At 42.2% G+C, this 22723-nt stretch overlaps 1 long non-coding RNA gene across 1 annotated transcript; it reads right to left on the bottom strand.

The window, feature by feature from the left end:
* Positions 1-6486: 6486 nt before the first annotated feature.
* Positions 6487-22168, bottom strand: LOC309666545. The gene is made up of 2 exons (XR_014267162.1): positions 22131-22168; positions 6487-11886 (listed from the first exon to the last, which is right to left on the bottom strand). It is a non-coding gene; the product is annotated as an uncharacterized lncRNA (long non-coding RNA).
* Positions 22169-22723: the final 555 nt, after the last annotated feature.

Genomic DNA, 22723 nt, shown 5'->3' with positions numbered 1-22723 from the left:
TCCTCTTTGTTTCTGCCTCCTTCATGTTTTCTGCCTCTAACAGACCTGAAGCAAAAAGTTTTAAATCTATAATCATATTTTATGTTACCCTCAAGGTAACACAGATGATGACTTTCTATGAAAAGAATGATCCCTGTTCTTAACTTGGCTTTTTTTTTTTTTTTAACAGAGGGATTGCATTTTATCTTTAAATGCCTAAATGATCCCCTATGTTGACAATAGCTGTTGGGTTTACTTCAACAGAAATGGGGCATAATTTCACCTGAATCCAGAAAGCGTTTTGGGGATATTGGTTTTAATCAGATACAAAATCATATCTAGGGAGGACTGTGCTTAGTAAAACCTTTGACATGTGCTCAGTCATGGTTTTACCACCTTTGCTGCAGCTGTGCTGCGGAAAAGGCAGCTGGGGAACTCCTGGCAATCTATCAAGGTGGCAGCTTCAAGGCACAGAACCTAGGCAACCAACGCCTGGTTTAGTCATAGACTTACCAGTGAATGTGTCACCAAAGCTGGGGTAATAAAAGCACCCAGTCAAAACAACCAAAAACACAGTAAGTCTCCAATGATATGATTTTGTTTAATAATATGGAAGCATTAGGAGATAATGTCTTTGCTAATCTAACAAAGAAAGGCCCTAAATTTCTTAAGGGCAAACCTTACTACATCCTTCTTTATGTCATCATTATCCACCACGACTGGCAGACACAGCATAAATTAGACACCTAATTAATACTTGTAGTTGAGATAGCAGTATATGAGTCAGAACTTACTTGGAGGACTTCCCTGGTGGCACAGTGGTTAAGAATCCACCTGCTAGTGCAGGGGACATGGGTTTGATCCCTGCTCCGGAAAGATCCCACATGCTGCGGAGCAACTAAGCCCATGCGCCACAGCTACTGAGCCTGCACTCTAGAGCCCATGAGCCACAACTACTGAGCCCGCGTGCCACAACTACTGAAGCCCACGCACCTAGAGCCCATGCTCCGCAACAAGAGAAGCCACCACAATGAGAAGCCCGCACACCAAAATGAAGAGTAGCCCTTGCTCTCCGCAACCAGAGAAAGCCCATGTGCAGCAACAAAGACCCAATGCAGCCAAAAATTAAATAAATAAATAAATAAAAGAATGTAATGGCAGTAAACAGACTCATGCAAAAATTGTGGAGTTCCACTTCATTAAAAAAAAAAAAAAAAGAAGTTATTTGGAACCTAAGTCCAGTAGTTGCAGCTAATTAAATCATAAAACTTGGACCAGAATTTGTTGGGTGCCTTAAAAGCTTGTATCAATGAATTCATGCAAAACTGAAAAGCAGTGAAGACAGGAAAAAAAAAAATGAAACCAAATGAAAGAAAACAACAAAGTTTCATTGGAGTCCTCACCAGGGGTAATCCTCCTATGGTTCTCCTGAGTAACTACGCTTCTTTTGTTTGACTTGGTCTTTCTAGAATGGTAATAAACATGCCAGGAATTAGTTAGAACGGTGGTTCTCAAACCTAGCTAATTATCTGAATTACCTGGGGTGTTTTTTAAATGTTCACATTCCCAATCCTATTTCAGACCCACTGAATGAGAATCACTTGAGGAGTACCCAGTAGTCTGAATTTTTCAATCTCCCCAGGTAATTCTTACGATCAGCCACTCTCAGCAACATTGCTTTAGACCAGCGATATTTTTTTTTAAAAAAAAGACAAACTTGAAGGTGTACTGTTATGGGCTCAATTATGTTCTCCCAAATTCATATGTTGAAGTCCTAACCCCAGTACTTCACAATGTGACTGTTTGGAAACAGGGTCTTTAAAGAAGTAATTAAGTTAAAATGAGGTCATTAGGGTAGGTCCTAATACAATATCACTGGTGTCCTTGTAAGAAGAGGAAATAAAGACACAGACAGGTATGGAGGGAAGACCATGTGAAGACACAGGCAGAAGAGAGCCATCTCTAAGCCAAGGAGAAAGACCTCAGAAGAAATCAGCCTTGCTGGCATTTTGACCTTGGACTTCTAGCCTCCAGAACTGTGAGAAAATAAATTTCTGTTGGTTAAGCCACCTAGCCTGTGGTACTTTGTTAAAGCAACTCTGGCAACTAATACATGTACCTTCCTCTGCTAATTTGCCAACTGACAAATCTGAATGGCAAGAAGACATTGTAAAGGGTGTCTTGTGTAATAAAGAGGCATTATATTATATTTCAAAAGAAACAATAGTCCTGCTCCAGAAGCTACTTAATTGTTAAGTTTCAGTATTGTTTCAACTTCAGTAGGGAGAGAAGTTGCTGAGGGAGAAGGGGAGGAGAGGAGGAGAGAAACGAGTCCAAAAGAGAAAGGGAATAGTGAAGAGCAGCTAAAATGGGAAAAAGGAGGGACATTCCGGAATATGAAAACTGTAACCCTAAGGCATGAGCTCTAATACAATGACAGTATTAGGAAAGAGCCTCCCCAGGAGGGAAACAATGAAAATGAATGCCCACAAACGCCTTGACAGTGTAAATAAAGAAGAACAAAGAGCTTCTTTTGCTCACCACTCAGTTCTGCAAGGATTAAGTCATCAGCTGCTGTAGTCACTGACCGACAGGGAACTCTGAGAGGAAATTAAGATGATAACAGCATGCTTTGTGCTTTGGACACTCAGCCTCCGTAGGTAGTTAGGGCTAGGGTTAGTTAGATGACTATCTCAGGGATAATTTTAATTATGTTTAATTATATTAATTATTATTTAACTAATAATAATTATTTTATAATTAATTATTCTATGATGGATTCTTCCATCTTCCCGTACATAGAAAAGCACTAAAATCATTAACTTGAGATACCTGTTCTGTGTGACTAGCAGTGATTTTTTTTACTGAAGTGTGAGCTTGACTGCACATATTCCCCACCCAACAATCATGATTAAACTGGGCTTCTCCCCCTACCTCTTTGGAGTTTACTCAGAGCTACCGAGTGGCTGTCTCCCAGGATGTAGTCATCAGTAAGGCCCTCGAATAAACTTAAACTCGCAACTCTTACGTTGTGCACTTTTCTTTCAGTTGACAAAAGGTCATAGTGAATTTTGCCTCTGAGTCTTTCCTGGCCAGAGGGAAAAGTTTAATTTCTTCATTCATTAAGTCAACGACCATTTATACCCTGCCTACTACCTGTTAGACACTCAGACACACTCTGGCAAAGACGATTAACACAGGAGCTGTGCCATCTAAGAATGCCAGTCTAGAAAAAAAAGAGTTCTAGGCCTTCTTCAAGGTCCAATCCCAAGAAGACATGCTGATACTTTCTTTAGGAGATCTTAGGTTCTACAGCTATTTATCTCTCTGTAGAGCTCCCAGGTTTCCAGGCTGGGAACCCATAGGTAATTCCTGCCCCTAGGAACCCAAGGAGCATGTATGTTTCAATGTTTTCAAATGTGCCCCCAGTGGGCTGTGATCAGGAACTGTACTTCTCTGACATTCTGACTCTAGCACAGAGCCAGGCACAAAGCAGGTGCTCAATAAATATTGAATTAATTAATTAATGGTTCAGACAATCAAATCTATCAATACTAGAAGTGCTCCTAGCAAGTCTGGTATACCTTCCCCCTCCCCTGCACCCTAGATCCTTCTCAGAAGCAGTTTGCCTTATCAGACTCCCCCAGAAGAGGCCACATAAGGTATTATTTGCGAAATTTAGTTAAAAATCAGAATCTCCTCCAAACCTAGAAAACCTCTCCACCAAGGTAAAAGAGAAAGAAAACAATTTTATAATCGAATAAAACCAGAATATGATACTCATCACAGGCAATTCGCTAAAGAGATTGCAAAGACAGAGGAAAGTCTTTTATACAGCTAAGTGGATACAATTCACTGCATTTATGTGTTCAAGATAAAATTGCTAATTCTATCATATCTTTATGACTGGAGGTAGGAATTGCTGTTTGGAGCTGGGGGACAGTCGAAATTAGGCCCATCTTCTCCCAGGAAGCTGGAGATAGGGCCTTTCCTTCTTTGATGGTCACGTTTCAAAGAGATGTGATCTCAGGTCTGTGAGAGAACATTCCTGAGCTGTAAGCTGGCAAGAGATTAACTTAGCATTTGAACTTACAGTAGCAAGAGAAGCCCTCCTGGAAGCCCTCCTGGAAGCCTTAAGACTGTCCTGCCCACCTAAACACAAGTGCCCAGGAGCAGCCCCAGAACCACAGGTGTTCTGTTAACCAGGTCTCCTGGCCATGGCACAGGACGCTAAGGCCAACTCTGAGGACAGAAAGGTGAAACCTCTCTCTGAAAAGTTACTTGATAACCTGTTTGACCATGATCTTTAAGCAATATAGCCCATAAATCACAAATTTTGAAAGTAGACTTGCACTAAAAGCCATGCTCCATCATTTATGTTGTCTGATTTTGAGCTAATTGATGAGTTAATTTTTCCAAAACTCAATGTCCTTGTCTGTAAAATGGAGATGATCCCTTCCACAGAGAGCACATAAGAAGAGTTATTAAGCACTCATGTTACTATCATTGAAGCAAAAGAATATAGAAGTTTGGAGCACACACTCTGAACCTGCCTGGCTTTCATCCCAGACCCACTTTAGCGAAAATCACTTATCTTGTTCCCCAATTTCTTCATAAGTAAAGTATTTAGAGAAGTATAAGTGTGTATACATATATAAGTGTGTAATCAGTGTTAGCTATGATTCTTTTAATTCTCATTAGTGTTTCCAAGATGCTAAAGCAAACCTTCCATCTCACTCCTTTCTCTTTTTCTTCTACTTCTCTCTTCACCTTCACCTCCCTTTTGCCCATGGGGATGGAGAAAGAGTGTTAGAATTATATTCCATCATGCTTTCAAGTTGTTTCTTTCATTTTTAATTAGGTAGAAACCCCTTGAATTACAATATCTCTAGACACGATATTATCCAGATTAAACCCATTTAAAAGCAAATGGAAATAATTTGAAAAACCTAAAGAAGCACAAAATTCCAAAACTGCAGTAGAGAGAAGGCTTCTGGCTTTCATCCTTTCTTAATACTTATTGCCTTCCCTCTTCACTTGTTTCTTTTCTTGGTAGTTTCTGAATTAAAAGAGAAAAGCTTAGCCTTTCATGCCATTTCATACCTATTTAACAATTTACATCACTTTTAACAAAGCCAACTACATCCCCAGAGAGAGAATGACTACTAATTGCCCTCCAAATATGTAACAGTAATCATTCTAGGTGGAGACCAGATCTGGGGGCAATGCTCAGCTAAATAAACAACCCTAATCAAGTCCACTGACAAACTAGAGTATTAGATAAAGAATATTTTTAAACATCTGCATTAGTTGACCAGATGCAAGCCATTTATTCTAGTTGAAACTAAATATAAATCAAAGCCCTAATGTGTTTTGTAGTGTCTATGGAGATGGGAATCAACTGTTTCTCCGTCTAAAAAATAATGCAGTGTCTTGGAGCTGGTAGTATTAACTCCCAGGTCTTAGGCCTTCATCTGTTGAGTAGCCATGATTAAAATTGTCTACCAAGTTTGACTTGGCCATATAATAAGCCAGAACTTGGGAGTGGGGGGTAAATAATGAACATCATTTTGGGTACTGTAGTCCAATGGGACAATTTAATCTTTCACTTTTCAACCAGCTGCGTTTGCATCCACTTTCCAAGACTGGCCTCTAGAGATCTGGATCCTATATTTGCTATTTACCAACTGTAAATACCTTGAGCCAACCAATGAAACTCTCTGCACCTCAAATTTCTGTTCCATAAACTACAGATCATGATACTGCAATGGACTGAATGTTTGTGTCCTCCCAAAACAAATATGTTGAAACCCTAATCCTGATGTTGATAGCATTTGGAGGTGGGACCTTTAGGAGACAATTAGGTCATGAAGGCAGATCCCTCATGAATGGGATTAGTGCCCTTATAAGAAGAGGCCAGAGAGCTGGCTCTCTTTTTGCCATGACTGGATACAAGAAGTCAGCAGCCTGCAACCCAGAAGAGAACCTCACCAGAACCCGACCTTGCTGACCCCCTGATCTCTGACTTACAGCCTCTAGAACTGTGAGAAATAAATGTCTGTTGTTCATAAGCCACCCACTCTACGGTACTTTGTTATAGCAGCCTAAGTTGACTACAACAGATACCTTGCCTCATATGGTTATACAAGGGGTAAATGTGACAGTGTGGGTAAAATCTACATTCCTAATCACTAATTCTAATTCCTAAACCCCCTTAAGGCTGTTGCCCATAGCCTACACTCAATAAATGTTGGTTCCCTCCCCTTTCCTTTCCCTTCCAGTCAAAGGGTCTATTTGTCAGGCTCAGACCACAGATTCAATGTCATCCACCCAACCCTGTAGGAAAATAACTTAATTCTGACTCATTCTTCAAATCCTAACCTTATCCTGCTCCCTCCATGGTCCTGTTCATCCTATGCTGAAACCATCTCTCCTTTCTCTGAATCCCTCTATAGCTGTTATTTTGTTACCATTCACAGTACGCGGGCACATTCAGCTGGTGATACATTTTGCTTAGCCCTTTCTCTTTCTCCATCACTAGATCCTTGAGAGTATCTCTGGTGCCATAGTCACAGTATATGCTTATCTGCTTCTGGGTTCCTCTGCAAGAAACCCTGAGGCAATGCTGGGTTAGACAGTTTATTAGGAAAAGGATCCCAAGAAGCACAAGTGGGGGAAGCAAGGCAGGGGTGGGAGGAATGCCAATAAAGCATGCTCTGATGAGCTGATGGCCACTGTGGGCAGCGAGAGCTCAGTCCCGCTGAGGACCCCCTGAAAAGGAGCCTTCAGAAGTATCCCACCAAGGACTGGCAAAGCTGGAGTACTCATCCACTGACCCTCATCCCTCACTGTTAAGAGCTGACCTTGGGGCATCCATTTCCAGCACTTCCAGCAGCCTTGTACATGCACTGTACAAACCCTTTTGGTTGCAGGTCTTCCTTGCTTTGCTTCTCTTGAAGCAAAGAGACATGAACATTTAAGGTGGGAGGCTGCCAGTGTGCACAGGAGCTGTCTGCTGCAGCTGCAGGTGAACTCGGGGATGGGGCTCAGTAAAAATCTAGATGGTATTGAATGAATGGAAAAAAATATTGCATAAACACTGCCTATATCTTAATGTAAAGTCACCCATCTAGAAAAGTTACACCGAATTTTTTTTATCCACTATTCTATTTAACCCATTTAACATATAATGTTCTAAGACCCAATTCTGGAGTGTTCTAGAATAGAGATCATGGGTATTTTACCCTCCGATTCTGTTTAGGAGATTGTCAAAGTCCCTGGGTTTTGTAAAAGATGAAGAGGAATGTGGGAGCTGGTGGCTACCAAGAACTTTTCTCAATCATCTTTTGAATATGCTTTATGAATGTACAGTGACTTGTCCAGATCCAAACAGCAAGTCAGCTCTCAGACTGGAAAAACAACTTGGCATTTCTCAAGTTTTCCGAAAGCCCAATCAAGTGAGACAAGTAATTAATCACTCACACAACCCACATCCTTGACTCTCCACCTCACTAGCCATTCCGTTCACGCTTCCATCAAATTTTTTTTCCTCCTACAAATACTGTGACTTTATGTTTCCACAGAGCTGCTGTTCCAGGAGGACCACGGGATCATACAAAACAACTCCGGGATTCTACATAGCTTCTCTTTATCCCTCACTGTTTCCCCCAAACAGTGTGGGTGGTAATAGTAGAAGCCCATAATTTTGGTGCCAACATGTAATATTTTTAATCAGGCTATACAATTCACACAGGAATTTCTTGGGGGAATGTCAGCTTTTACATCTTACATTTTTCCACATTAATAATGATAAGATTAGCCTAAAATCAACTAATAAATAAATGTAAGAGCAGTAATAAAACTCAGGGTTGCTTATCAATTTTTATCAACTCCAGTCCTCTTGTTTTGTAATAGCTCTAATTTAACACCTTAAACTAAAGCAAAGATTCTCAGATCAAGCTCAGAGTCTTCAGAGATGCAGGAACATTTGACCAGAGTTTAGCACAAACCACAGCTCAGAATGAGGGCTTAAATAAACATAAGCAACTCTGGGAAATTGTGTACACTCTCAAAACTGATCTCTAAACCAAACTAAAGATGACCATCTTTAAGAGCTACTATTCTGGGGCAAAACAAAAATGTGAAAAGTGTCCTCAGGATTAAACTTTTAAATTATTCCTGTTCAAACTGTTTCTTTTTTATTGTTTTTTAACTTTATTATGGTGCTAAGCTAAGAGGAGATTATTTTATTTGGGTAAGCTGGGATCTCCTACCAGTTTTATTCACAAATATAAAACTGCCTAATGAATGCCAAACATTCTCATTACCCATGTTTTAGGACTGCCTTCAAAGAACAGAATTTTCAAAATCACATGAAAACCAGGAAGCCTCAAGCAAAGAGCTTACTAACTGCACCTCTTCCTTAGCTACATTTTTAAGAAACAGAAGAGGGAGGAGGACCCGAGAACACGAAAGGGAAGAACAAAAACAAAAGACCTGTGTACATGCCAGGTGCAGACTCAGGAAGGTCTGGGCACAATGAAAGCAGAAGCGTGGTGCTGGCTTGGGCAGCACATATACTAAAATTGGAACAATACAGAGAAGATTAGCATGGCCCCTGCCCAAGGATGGCACGCAAGTTCCTGAAGCATTCCACATCTTTAAAACAAACTTATGGCTGCCAAAGGGGAAAGTGGAGACGGAGGAGGGATAAATTAGGACATTGAGATTAACATATACACACTACTATATATAAAGTAGATAACCAACAAGGACCTGCAGGGAACTATACTCAATATTTTGTAATAACTTATAACGGAGGGACTTCCCTGGCTTCCAGTGGTTAAGACTTCACCTTCCAATACAGGGGGTACAGGTTCGATCCCTGGTCAGGGAGTTAAGATCCCACACGCCTCACAGCCAAAAAACCAAAACATAAAACAGAAGCAGTATTGTAACAAATTTTTAAAAGACTTTAAAAATGGTCCACATCAAAAAAAAAAAAAAAAAATCTTGGGACTTCCCTGGTGGGGCAGTGGTTAAGAATCGCCTGCCAATGCAGGGGACAAAGGTTCAATCCCTGGTCCAGGAAGATCCCACATGCCGCAGAGCAACTAAGCCCGTGCACCACAACTACTGAGCCTGCGCTCTAGAGCCCGCATGCCACAACTACTGAGCCCACGTGCTGCAACTACTGAAGCCCATGAGCCTAGAGCCCGTGCTCCACAACAAGAGAAGCCACCGCAATGAGAAGCCCGCGCACCGCAACGAAGAGTAGCCCCTGTTCGCCACAACTAGAGAAAGCCCGCGCGCAGCAACGAAGACCCAATGTAGCCCAAAAAAAAACCTTAAAAAAATTAAAACCTATAAGGGAAAAGAATCTGAAAAAGAATATATATATATATATATATGAATTACTGTGCTGTACACTGTGTTGTGAAACTAACACAACACTGTAAATCAACTATACTTCAATAAAAATAAAATTTAAAAATTTTAAAAAGCAGAAGTGTGGAATGATCCCCAGCGACCACGAGGATGTTGAGAAGTGCTTAAAAATACAAGTGGTGGCCACAAACAAGAAATGTGTTCACAGCTGCTGTGGAGGAGAAAACAGCAAACATTACACTGAATAGACTCAGACACTTTAACAGGCAGATTTCTACCTTGTGGGATCTTTCTCTGTTTCCTCCCTACTGTACCAAACCCAGGACTGCCCATTTAGAAAGCAATCCTTTCAACCACCCATAAGTATGTATTGACTCTTTTCAAGAGACCATGCTAGGTATTTTGGGAGGCAAAGAAGTAGAAGGTTCTGTCCTTGCTCTCAGAGTGGTTCCAGCCTAGCCGGGGACTGGGTTGATAACATTCAGGAAGAAAAAATGAGCACCTCCAAGCAAATCCACGCTGCTGGATTCCAGACTTAACCTGGCCTGGAGTGGAGGGGAGGAGTCTGAGGGAAGACTGACTGCCCCTTATTTACCATTTACCTTCTCTGAGCTTCCATTTCCGTACAATGAGGAACCTAGGATGTCGTGAGAGTTTTATAAAGTTGACAGCACAGTGTAAGTACTAAATAAACAGCTATTTCTATCATTATTATCATCAGCAGCATCATTATTTAGCAGTATCTCCTAAAAGAAGAACTTCCCTAAAGGTAGGGCAATGTCTCGCAAGTCCCACCCTGGAACTGAAATGCACTTGCCTACTGTTATCAATAGTATTTAGGGAAACTGACTATTTCATGGATTAAACGAATGTTTATTATTTGTTATCAGACTACATCCACCACAGATAATGTTCCTTGAGACACTGAAACCGAGTTCCCAACAAGGTCAACATCACTCATGTTTGGCAGATGAACAAGCAGACATTTGAAGCCATGCCATTGATAACTAGTGTCCACCAGTGGGTGATAGGGGGGAGCAGATTGATAAAATAAGCAATGTGCTCAGGTCAAAGTCACCCAAGGATGGAAGGGCTGGATTACAGAGGCTCTGTGATGGCAACTGCTTGTCAGGTGTCTTAGCAATTTTTCCACCAACTCAGACGCCACCTTCTCCATGAACCCTTCTCAGAGACCCCTAGACAGTTAGCTGCTTCTCCCTGGGAGTTAAGAGTATTTTCATACTATATAGTATATAATATTATGCTTGTTTATTTACGTGTCCTTCTGCCCAGTTAGTGTGACTGTTCATCATGGTCTAGGGCTATAAGTGAATCAAAACTTGCTGAAACTCAGAAGGTGTCACTTAAGGATTTCTTTGCCCTCAGAAAAATTAGATGAACCTGGCTCGGGCCTCCCAATCACACCATCTTGGATGAGTCTCTTGTCCTCCCCACGAGAGCTGTGACATCCAACCCTATTCCTCTGAGAGACTCTTGTCTCTGCTCCTGCCTCTGTACAGGCAGTTCTACCCTGAGGCACCCTAAAAGCAAAATCCACACCTATCATTTTTCCCAGAAAGGAACTCAGACACACTGAGCATATCATGATTATGGTTGTTGGCTTGAAGATCAGAGGGTCCCTGGGGGTGGGGGCCCTTGTCACAGTACATCACAGGGCTCCCACCCTCACCTCTTGTCTTTTTCAGAGAACCAGCCCACGCCCATGCCCTGGTCTCCAGAAGCCCCAGCTCCAGCCACCCACCTGCATCCTACACACAGAGATTTGGAGAAATCCAGGTCAGCCATGCCCTCCTGCCTGCTTCTCTCCTGGGAGCCAGCCCCTGTCATTCCCAGTTTCTCCCAAAATTCCAGTGAATAAAATGTATTCACATAAATGAATAACTGAGTGAGCATTTGGCCCATAGCTGACACTTAATAAATAGTGGTGGAATATATGTAAAGGAGTGAATGAACAAATGAATGAACGGAAGCTAGTCATGTGTACCTCTAAATCAAGCTGGATTCCAGGTTGAGGTGCAGAATACATGAAAATGGACAAGTCAGCACAAGGCATCTGGCTGTCATTGAATTTCCTGATCAGACGGAATAAAAGCCTATATGGCATAGAGGTTACCTACAGGCTGGAATGTTTTCTATTTACTTATTTCTTTATATTTATATTTATTTTTATTTTTTGGCTGCGTCGGGTCTTCGTTGTGGCATGCGGGATCTTCCTTGCAGCATGCAGGCTCTTTTTTTGTTGTTGCGGTATGCGGGCTCTTCGTTGCAGTGCATGGGCTTCTCTCTAGTTGCAATGCGCGGGCTTCTCTCTAGTTGTGGCACGTGGGCTCTCTCTAGTTCTGGCATGTGGGTTTTCTCTCTCTAGTAGAGGCACACAGGCTTAGTTGCCCTGCAGCATGTGAGATCTTAGTTCCCCAACCAGGGATTGAACCCACATCCCCTGCACTGGAAGGCAGATTCTTTACCACTGGACCGCCAGGGAAGTCCCTGGAATGTTTTCTAAAAAAAAGAATAAAGATATTATGCCTGAGAAGGAAAAGCAAAGCTGGAGCAAGGGAAGATTCCTTAGTAAAGAAACCCAGAGCACTTGCCTGTGACAAGAAGGCAGACAGTGAGAAGACTGGATTCCTGTCGCTGTTGATGAACCCAAGTTCACGTGCCCAACGCACAGTGAGGTCAAACAAACCAAAACCTCAGAGTTTGGAGCAGAGAAAGGTTTATTGCAGGGCCAAGCAAGGAGAATGGGTGGCTCATGTTCAAAAGACCCCCCCCCAACTCCCCGATGGTTTTCAGGGAAGAGTTTTTAAAGGCAAAATTTGGGGTGAGGGCTGTAGGGTGTGTAACCCTCCTCTGATTGGTTGGTTGGAGGTAACAAGGTGGTGTATCAGGAATCTCAGTCATCAGCCTTCTGATTCTGACCACTCTGGGGTCTGTGTGCTTGGGCTCAGCCTGAAGTTACCATCCTCCACCCAGGTGGGGACTTAGTTCCTGAAGAAGAACCCAGAGATATGTATCAGATTGTTCTGAAAAAGGACACAGAGATGCTTTTGTACCTGGAAGGGCCCTGTAGGGCCCTGCTTGGTTGCATCACCAGAGCAGGCCCCCTTCCCTGATTTACCAAAGCCCCATGGCCAGTACTGGAGCAAGGCACAGAAATGTGGCTTTAGCTGTGAATCCTCATGGTCAGGGAACATCTGTCCCCAGCTCCAAAAAGGGCCTGATTGCCGGTCTTCACTGAACAGAAAATCCCTCCTTTCTCAGAGCCTTGGGGTGGACCTGCAAGCTGTCCTCACATCCCCATTTGCAGCCTCAGAAACCTCATCTCCAACTCTTGCCCCAGAGAGAAATGCCAGAAACAACCACATCATACTGTAAAAGACAGTTTTCCAGAGAGAACAGAGTTTTATCCACCCCTCCTTAAGTGGGCTTTCAAGTGTTGTTCTTTCCTTCTCTGCTGGGTATGAATGAATCACATCCTCAGGAAATACAACAAGTCGAGTAAATCAGCACTCTGGAATGCCTTTAGAAATAAAGCTAGTCTGGTTGACTCATTGGACAAATGTAGCTGTAACCAGACACTTGAAGCCCTGAAACAGGTATCCTCTGGTACTGATTCAAGGTGGGTTACACTGGTGCCCAGGTATTTGTCGAACTAAAAGGGCAAGTTGGCTTAATGTAGAGCCCTTACTCAGTGGGGTTACTCATTTACCTGAAAAAATGAGGAGAATCAAAACAGCCTGGGAATCTAGCTTTAGGAGTAGCATGGCTAAAGTTCCTTTTAAAGGAACAATATTAGGGAGCTACCAAGGAGAGGCTGTATGTATTTAGAGCATCTTTTATCAATGTGCTGGAAAAATTAAAGAGATTTAGAACTTTGTGTCCAAAGATAAACTCTGAAAAAAAGAACAATATTATTAGTTTATGGTCACACAATTTGTCCCTGGGTTTCAGACTTGATGGAATAATTTAGCATTACTGGGGAATGTGAGTCAAGCTGGAGGCAGTTCAGGAAATCGGGTGAGGCCCATCTGTCCTACGCAAATAAATAATACTCCCAGACACAGGCAAGATTTTCATCTACCTTCCAAAATTAGAGTGAATTCTTAGGCCTAACAATGAAGGGCAGTGAAGTGCACTCACAATGCCATCTGAGGCAGATGACTTAAACCACTTAAACGAAGTTACTTCCCCCTGTCTTTTGTTCATCACAGCCAAAAGAGACCTGACTGCAAACCTGGCTGAAGGGGGTCATAGGTACCAGAACACAGGTGAGAGATCCTTGGCACCCCCTAGTTGATGGAAGGGAATCACAGGTGTCAGTACTCAACTGGGCACAGCACACCAAGTCACAAGAGAAAATTGTATTTCTCTTCTAAGCTAAAATAATACATACTTCCAGACCACAATCCCTCAAATTTCATTCCAGTCCATGTCCTTGCAGTCCAGTTCAAGCTGTGGCTAGGAATTCAAAATAAACTGTGCTGATCTTGAGAGCCACAGAGCTTTGCACAGAAAAACAAGAAAGCCAGTTGTTATTGTTAAGGGAAAAACTACACACATATTTGGCTCAAACCAGAGGAAAGGTGGGGTTAAAAGCCAAGTGGTATAAAATGCAGAAACTTCCTCTTTCCATGGATGGGTGGGTTCGTCTTCATAAGTTAATGCCTGATAAGCCAGTGCAAAATCCAGGGTGGAGGGCTGCCCCAGTTCTAACCAGGTCAAGTCATCCTTAACTCTGACTTGGAGAAATCCTTGACCTGGGTGGACCTTGCCCTTTAGAGATAATTCCCAACATCCCTCCTGTTTTCTGGCCTTTCTCCACCCACTCTAATGCTCCTTTATCTACCTGCTCTCTCTTCAGCAAGATGCTCCCTTACAGGGGAACTACCAGCCTATTCAGTCCCTTTGTGTGAGATATGGAAGCATACATCCCAGCCTGACTGACGGATGGCACCTCTAAGGGGCAGGGAGCAGCCCTTATAAAGCTGTCCAATATTCCCCTCACCCTCAGAGGGCACAGGTTCACACAGAGATACACCCCATGACTGTCTTCATTCTCCTCCCCAACTCTAACTCACAACCCAACATGGGAACCACCTCAAGCCAGGTCCCAGATCATCTGGCACTTTGTCACTTCCAAAGAGCCTCAGGTGACAATTTCCTAACCTCATCCTTGCTGGAATGCTAATTAAAAGTGGTTAAGAAGAAAGCCTTAACCAGGGCCCTTCTTTCTCAGACACTGTTTTTGATGTTTGTTTATAATTTAAAGTGATACTTGTTTATTGTAGAAAGTATAAGAGCCTATTCTAATTCTTTTCTTTCTTTTTTTTTTTTGCAAATTATTGAATAGGAATTTTTTGCATAAGGTATCATACTTATTCTCCTATGCCATCAAAATTTTTTTGAAACATTGTAATGGCTGCATAATATTCCCTTGCATGAAAGTACCTATTTTTTACCTTCAGCTTTATTGGGGTGTAATTGACAAATAAAAGTGTAAACTCTGCATTTTTACACCCCTCCCCACATTTTGTTTTTGATGTCACAATTTACACCTTTTCATATTGTGTATCCATTAACAAATTACTGTAGCTACTTTTAATACTTTTTGTCTTTTAATCTTCATACTAGAGTTATAAGTGATTTACCCATCACCATGACAACATTAGAGTATTCTGAATTTAACTATATATTTACTTTTACCAGTGAGTTTTATATTTTCATATTTTCCTGTTACTAATCAGTTTCCTTTCATTTCAGTTTGAAGAACTCCCTTTAACGTTTCTTGTAAGTCCTGTCTGGTGGTGATGAAGTCCTTCAGCTTTTGTTTGCCTGGAAAACTCCTTATCTTTCCTTCAATTCTGAAGGAAAACTTGGCCAGGTAGAGTATTTTTGATTAGGAGTTTTCCTTTTCTTTCAGCACTTTGAATATATCATCCCACTCCCTTCTGGCCTGCAAAATTTCTGCAGAAAATTCTGATGATAGTCTTATGGGGGTTCCCTTGTACATAACAGGTTACTTTTTTCTTGCTGCTTTTAAGATTCTCTCCTTGTCTTTAACTTTTGACAATTTAATCATAACGTGTCTCCATGTGAGTCTCTTTGGTTCATCTTATTTGGAACTCTCTGATCTTCTTGGATCTAGATGTCTCTTTCCTCCCCCAGGTTAGAGAAGTTTTCAGCCATTATTTCTTTGAATAAACTTTCTGCCTCTTTCTCTCTTTCTTCTCCTTCTGGGATCCCTATAATGCATATATTTGTCTGCTTGCTGATGTCCCATAAGTCCCTTAAACGATCGTCACTCTTTTTCATTCTTTTTTTCTTTTTGTTTCTCTGATTGCATGGATTTCACTGCCCTGTCTTCAAGTTTGTTGATCCTTTCTCCTGCTTGATCTAGTCTGACGTTGAACCCCCCCTCTATTGAATTTTTCATTTCAGTTATTGTATTCCTCAGCTTTGTGATTTCTATTGGGTACTTTTAAAAATATTTTCTATATTCTTGTTGAAATACTCACTTTGTTCAGGCACTGCTCTCCTGACCTCAGGGAGCATCTTTATAACTTGTCATTTTGAACTCTCTATCAAGTAAATCACTTATCTCTGTTTCACGGTGCTTATGATGTGTCAATGTGGATTCATCAATTGTAACAAATATACCACATTGGTGGGGAATGTTGATAATGGGGAGGCTGTGGCGGGGGGGGGGGGGGGGGGGAGGGAAGAGGGTATGTAGAAATTCTGTACTTTACTCTCAATTTTGTTACAAATCTAAAACTGCTCTAAAAATAAAGTCGTTTAAAAATTAAAAACTAAAACAAAAACAAAACAAAACAAATGTTTCTGGAGATTTATTTTGTTCTTTTGTTTGGGACATATTCCTTGCTTTCTTCATTTTCCTTGACTTTCAGTGTTGATTTCTACACAAGTCTTGACAGCCTGGTCTTGTGTAGGAGATAAACCTCATGAATCACTCCTGCCTGAGCTCCTGTTTGTCTTTCAGACCTTTTGCTTGTCCAAGCCACCTTCTTTGTTCTTAGTGGCTTCCAGTAGTTGAATATGCCAAGACCCATCAGTGTCCCAAAGGAGAAGATTACATTCAATACCTAGATGCAGGCTGACTGGAAGCTGGACCCTCAGGCAGCAACTGGGAAAGTATGTGGTTAAGGTCCTTCCAGGGAGAAACTGGGAGATGGGTGTTTTAACCTGCTCTTTCTGTGCTGGGCCCACAGGAGATTGTTCTTGTGCCCATTAAGAACTGCTTATTTGTTTGCTACAACCTTGTAGGACTTGTGAATGCAAGCCCCACTGACTATGAGAGCCAGGTGATCTGGGGGCCCATCTCTCAGATAGCAGCTACAAAAAGCGGGGTGCCAGATGTTTGTAAAACTCCTTCCAAAGAGATACTGGCAACTTGGAGCCAGTTAGAGGGATAAGGCAAAGGAGGTGTTTGCCAGTTTCCCCAGACTCTAGAGAGGACTTCAGGCAGCACCTAGATGTGTACAGATTAGATGCCTAACCCTCAGGAGCAGTTTCCAAAGTATGAAGATGGACCCCTTTCAGGTTAAGACTGAGAAATGGGTGGTTTTTGCTTGCTCCCTTTTTGCTAGTTTCTAGTTTTTTCTCAGAAGTAATTGCTCCCTGTGTACCTGTGTACTTACTGTGTCCATGGGAGGAGGGGAGTTTGGAGCCTCCTATATTGCCATCTTGGTGAACCCCTCTGGAAGTATGGGAATTGTTCCATTGGGCCTGACTGTGATATGTCCATTTATGCATTACCCATTATTGCCTGTGGTTTGGGTTTCTAACCATTGTAGGGAAGGCAAGGTGTGTATAAACAAACAGACTGGGCCCATCTCTTCTACCCCTCGTCACAGTTTAACTTGCTCTTTTGGAGATGACTAAATCTTCCAGGCAAGTTGGGAGAATGTCACTTGCTCTGGCAGGCCAATGGGGAAGGCAGTGTGCTAAGAGCACCTATTAGCACCTCCATATCCCTCTCCCCTTTTCCTCTCCTTCTCTGCTCAGGAGACTAGGTGATAGGCCACATCAAAGAGCCCCTCCAGCCCTCCAGCTTCTAGTGGGTTTGGTGGAAGGGGGATGACAAGAGAGCAGAGAGATGGGAACAGGGAGGGAGAAGTATTTACTACCCTGGCTTCCTTCCTGCAGGATGGCCTCCACCAAAGAGAGGTCCCAGCTTCTCTCAAGGCAGCCTTTCCATATGACTCTCTGCCCTGGTAGCTGTACTCCCTCCCTGGCCCCTTCAAGCCTAGGCTATTTCTAGACCCACACTGAATTTCCCAGTAGTTCCCCCAAACCCTGCTCACACCTTTGTAAATAGTCCCTTAACTAAAACCTTCTTAAGTTATCCTATTTTGTTTCCTTCTGGGGCCCAGACTGATATAGCAGGGATGCACAAGTGCTCCTTTAATTAATGCAGGACTGTGTAATACACCTACAAGTAAGGCCAGCTCCAGGTTTCACAAACGATTTTGCTTTTTCAGGTCCTTTGAGTCCCTACCATGAAAGAATAAGGAACAAACTGGCAAAACAAGTCATAAAATGTTTCAGCCCATGATACGTGCTGTGAAGATGGGGCAAATAATGTGCTGTACAAGCACACATGAGACGGACCCACTCAAGCTAGATCCCTGAGGGTGAGGAAGAATTTAATGGGGCAGGGAAGCCCTCACCTGGTTCAGAGAGCCTCCCTGCCTATGTTAAACTATGCCAGACACTGCCTGCAACTTGAAGCTTGTTCTGGCACCAAAAAACTCATGTCAAAGAGAGTTATATGACACCCAGCATATCATTCATTTATTTATTGAATGCCTCAATATGCCAGGCTGTGTTCTAAGTAATGACCTCACTTCCAAGCATGCCTTTTATCTCTATATTCTCCCATCATGAAACTAAAGGCAAGTCACACACCATCATCATCATCATCGTCGTCATCATCATCGTCATCGTCATCATCATCGTCATCTCTTATCTGCCATTAGACTTTGGTTTCTCACCTTTAGAACCACATCTTCAATTTTCCATCACCCAGAGCTCTTCCTCCTCTTAAGTTTTACATAAGATATGCTAATATCCTACTCTAGCAAACCCTTAGCTGTCTCATGTTCTCATTGCCACAGAACCTTCCCTTCCACCTCATATAGATATCTAGGACTTTAACCTTCCATTTATTTCCATTCATCTTTTCCCTCTTGGATCCCCTTCCTTCCTTACTATTACCCCAAGATTCTAACAGGTCTCCCTACGTTTAGTGTCTCCACCACTCAAATCATTTTCCACCCTGACATCAGGGAGATATTTCTAAAATTACTTCTACTCATGCCACCCCCCAAAATCTTCGCAGGGCATAACAATCCTGAACTACTCACTCTTCTTCAAACTTGACATGATCTCTCAAGGTTTGGAAAATTTGGCTTGTATTGTGTTCTACCCAGAATGTTCTTTCCTCTTCCTGCCTCAGTGAGCCCTTATGTAACCACAGAATTCCAGTCTGTCATCATCTCCTCACCCTGGTAGATGAAGTTGAGAAAGAACTTAGAAGAAACAAAATATTCAGTAGAAATTTCATGGTTCTGCAATAGGGTGATCAGTGAAACCCTTTCTCACAGCTCACTGCATTGTGTTATATTGCTTTTGTGGGCATAGAGTCTTCTAGGAATAATCATGATAGATGTAGGATTCTACCTCTGGTTGACATGGCATGTTCCAGGGACAAAAACAAGTGACCTCTGTTGCCTCTGCTACATCCGTGATCCCACTGCCCTGGTTCATAAGCCCACCATTGCTTCCACATACTAGGGCAGCCCCTCTACCTGAAAATGCTTCATGTATTTCATTGCTTGTTAACTGTCAGCTTTGCCCACTAGAGCAGAGATTTTATCTACCATTTATTTATTTACAACACCTACAACATTCCAGGAATCTAGTAGTTCAATAAATATTATCCGAATGAAGGCAGGAAGAAATCCTCCTAACAATTCTTATAATTGCTAAGTCATGTGTGCCTCCAGGTTGGAGAGGCCAGAGGCTTTTGGATTACAGCTAAAACTCAAATTTATCCATGTCACTTTGCTTCTCAGAAGTTACAAATGCTTCTGTGCTTCTAACCGGCTGTGGTATAAATGCTATAAAATTCAACTTCCTAACATGGTAGGAGGAAATATCCCTGATCTGGCCCCTGCTTGCATGCTGATCTCATCTTTCACCATTCCTGGTTGGTGCCATATTTTACCCTCCAGAGCCACTTAGGAGTTTGCTGCTTCCCCCACACATTATGATGTGCTTCCCTCCATGCCTCTGCTCACACAGTCCCCTCCATACCGGTCCCCATTCTTCTCATCTCTCTCAGATCTACTTATCCTTTGAGAATTTACTCAGCTCTTATGTCTTCTATCAATTCTCCCTCTCACCCCAGGCCCCATCAGGTTTGGGAACGTGCTCCAGGTCTTGGAACAAGGTCTAGGGGAACTTGAATAACTGGGCAGGTTGTAAGGGCAGATATTCAGGTATGAGAAATAAGGTAGAAGGCTTAGAAGCCTTCACTGAGAAGGCTCACTGAGAAGAAGTGGAGTCCCAGGTCAAAGAGATCCCAGCCACAGGGCTAGTTTCATCTTTATGGTGAATATTTACTGAGCATTTACATGACATACTCTTTGCAAAATGCTTTACAAATTTAAATTAACTTAATCTTCACAATGATGCTATAAGATGGGGACTACTATTGTTCTTATTTTATAGATGAGAAAGCTGAGCCGTAGAGAAGTTTTTCAATATCTGGTTTCATAACCTCTCCTAGGTCTCTCAACAAGTAGGTGGTGAAACTGCTGCCTGGCTCCGAAGTCAAGCACTTAGCCAAGCCTGCATAGCTTCCTGCACAATGATTTACAGTCATGAAGCTGGTCGAAGTTTGGACATGACAGCACCTAGACTCCTCAGGTCAGCCAAGAGATGGACTTTATTCCATAAGACTATGAAAATTTCTTTGCCCTGAGATCCAAACTCATCAAACAACTTTTAAATTAATGTTAATACCAAAAGGCACCAGGACTAGGGGGAGGCCTGGATCACAGATATAAATATTCATGTAAAAGAATTATATGCTTTATCTATTGTAAATAGATAAAGTGACTTTCTGATTTACAGACAGTCTCTCTTGTACCTAACTCAGCTTAAGATCAACTCTGAGTATAATAAATTCACCCAGATAGACCATATTCTGGATCATAAAACACACCTTAATAATATAAAAGAATAGAAATTATATAATGACTGCTCTCAAACCACAAAGGAATTAAACTAGAAATTAATAACAGAAAGGTAGCTGGAAAATCACCAAATACTTGATGACTAAATGATATACTTCTAAATAATACATAGGCCAAAAAAGAAATCTCAAGAGAAATTTAAAATATTTTGAACTAAATGAAAATGAAAGCACAACTTACCAAAATTTATGGGATGCTGTGAAAGCGGTGCTTAGAGGGAAATTTATAGCATTGAATGTATATATTAGAAAAGAAGAAAGAGTCAAAATAAATTATCTAAGCTTCCACCGTAAGAAACCAGAAAAAGAAGAGCAAATTAAATCCAAAGTAAACATAAAGGAATAAATAATAAAAATTTTAGCAGAAATCAATCAAACTGACAATAGGAAATCAACAGAGAAAAATCAATACACCAAAAGTTGATTCTCTAGAAGATCAACAAAATAAGGCTCTAGCCAGGCTAACTGAGAAAAAAAAAGATAGAGAGGTCACAAATTACTAATATCAGAAATGAAAGAGGGGACATCACTACAGAGCTCATGAGCAAGGACAATAAAGAATACCATGAACAACTCTATGCCAACAAATTTGATAACCTAGATGAAAAAGAACAATTCTTTGAAAGACACAATCTGCTAAAACTCACACAACAAGAAATAGATAATATGAATAGGCTTACATCTATTAGATAAATTAAATTAGTAATTAATAATCTTCCAAAAGAGAAAACACTGGGTCCAAATGGGTTCACTGGTGAATTCTACCAAACATTTAAAGAAGAAATTATACCCATTCTCTACAATCTTTCTTTAGAATCAGAGAGAATACTTCTTAACTAATTCTATGAGACCAGCATAATGCTAATACCAAAACCAAAGACATTATAAGAAAAGAAAACTATAGACCAACATCACTCATGAAGATAAATGCAAAAATCCTCAACAAAATATCAGCCAATCAAATCCAACAATGTATAAAAAGAATTGTACACCACTACCAAATGGGATTTCTCCCAGGAAAGCAAGGCTGTTTCAACGTTAGAAAATGAATTAGTGTAGTGGGACCTTCAAGATGGTGGAGGAGTAAGACGTGGAGATCACCTTCCTCCCCACAAATACATCAAAAATGCATCTACATGTGGAGCAACTCCTTCAGAACACCTACTGAACACTGGCAGAAGACCTCAGACTTCCCAAAAGGCAAGAAAATCACCATGTACCTGGGTAGGGCAAAAGAAAAAAGAAAAAACAGAGACAAAAGAATAGGGATGGGATCTGCACCTCTGGGAGGGAGCTGTGAAGGAGGAAAAGTTTCCACATACTAGGAAGACCCTTCACTGGCAGAGACAGGGGGTGGGCAGGGGGGAAGCTTCGGAGCCACAGAGGAGAGTGCAGCAACAGGGGTGCAGAGGGCAAAGCAGAGAGATTCCCACACAGAGGATCGGTGCCAACCAGCACTCACCAGCCTGAGAGGCTTGTCTGCTCACCGGTCGGGGCGGGTGGGGGCTGGGAGCTGAGGCTTGGGCTTCGGAAGTCGGATCCCAGGGAGAGGATTGGGGTTGGCTGCGTGAACACAGCCTGAAGGGGGCTAGTGTGCCACGGCTAGCCAGGAGGAAGTCCAGGAAAAAGTCTGGACCTGCCTAAGAGGCAAGAGACCATTGTTTCAGGGTGTGCAAGGAGAGGAGATTCCTTCCCTGTGTGCCCACAGAAGGCAGAGCACTGCCTAAGCAAGCTCCAGAGACGGGCATGAGCCACAGCTAACAGCGTGGACCCCAGAGACAGGCATGAAACACTAACGCTGCTGGACCAAGAATCCTATGAGCAAGCACAGGTCACTATCCACACCCTCCCCTCCAGGAGCCTATGCAGCCCGCCACTGCCAGGGTCCGGTGATCCAGGGACAACTTCTCCGGGAGAACACATGGCACACCTCAGGCTGTTGTAACATCACACCAGCCAAGAGTGCCCTAAGCAGCCACTGCTTTAACCCCCCTCCTGTCTGAGCAGGAACAGATGCCTCAGGCGACCTACATGCAGAGGCGGGGCCAAATCCAA

The sequence above is a fragment of the Balaenoptera physalus genome (assembly GCF_965194825.1).
Source record: "Balaenoptera physalus genome assembly, chromosome: 9".
Lineage (NCBI taxonomy): Eukaryota > Metazoa > Chordata > Mammalia > Artiodactyla > Balaenopteridae > Balaenoptera > Balaenoptera physalus.
This window is presented reverse-complemented; position numbering and strand designations above follow the sequence as displayed.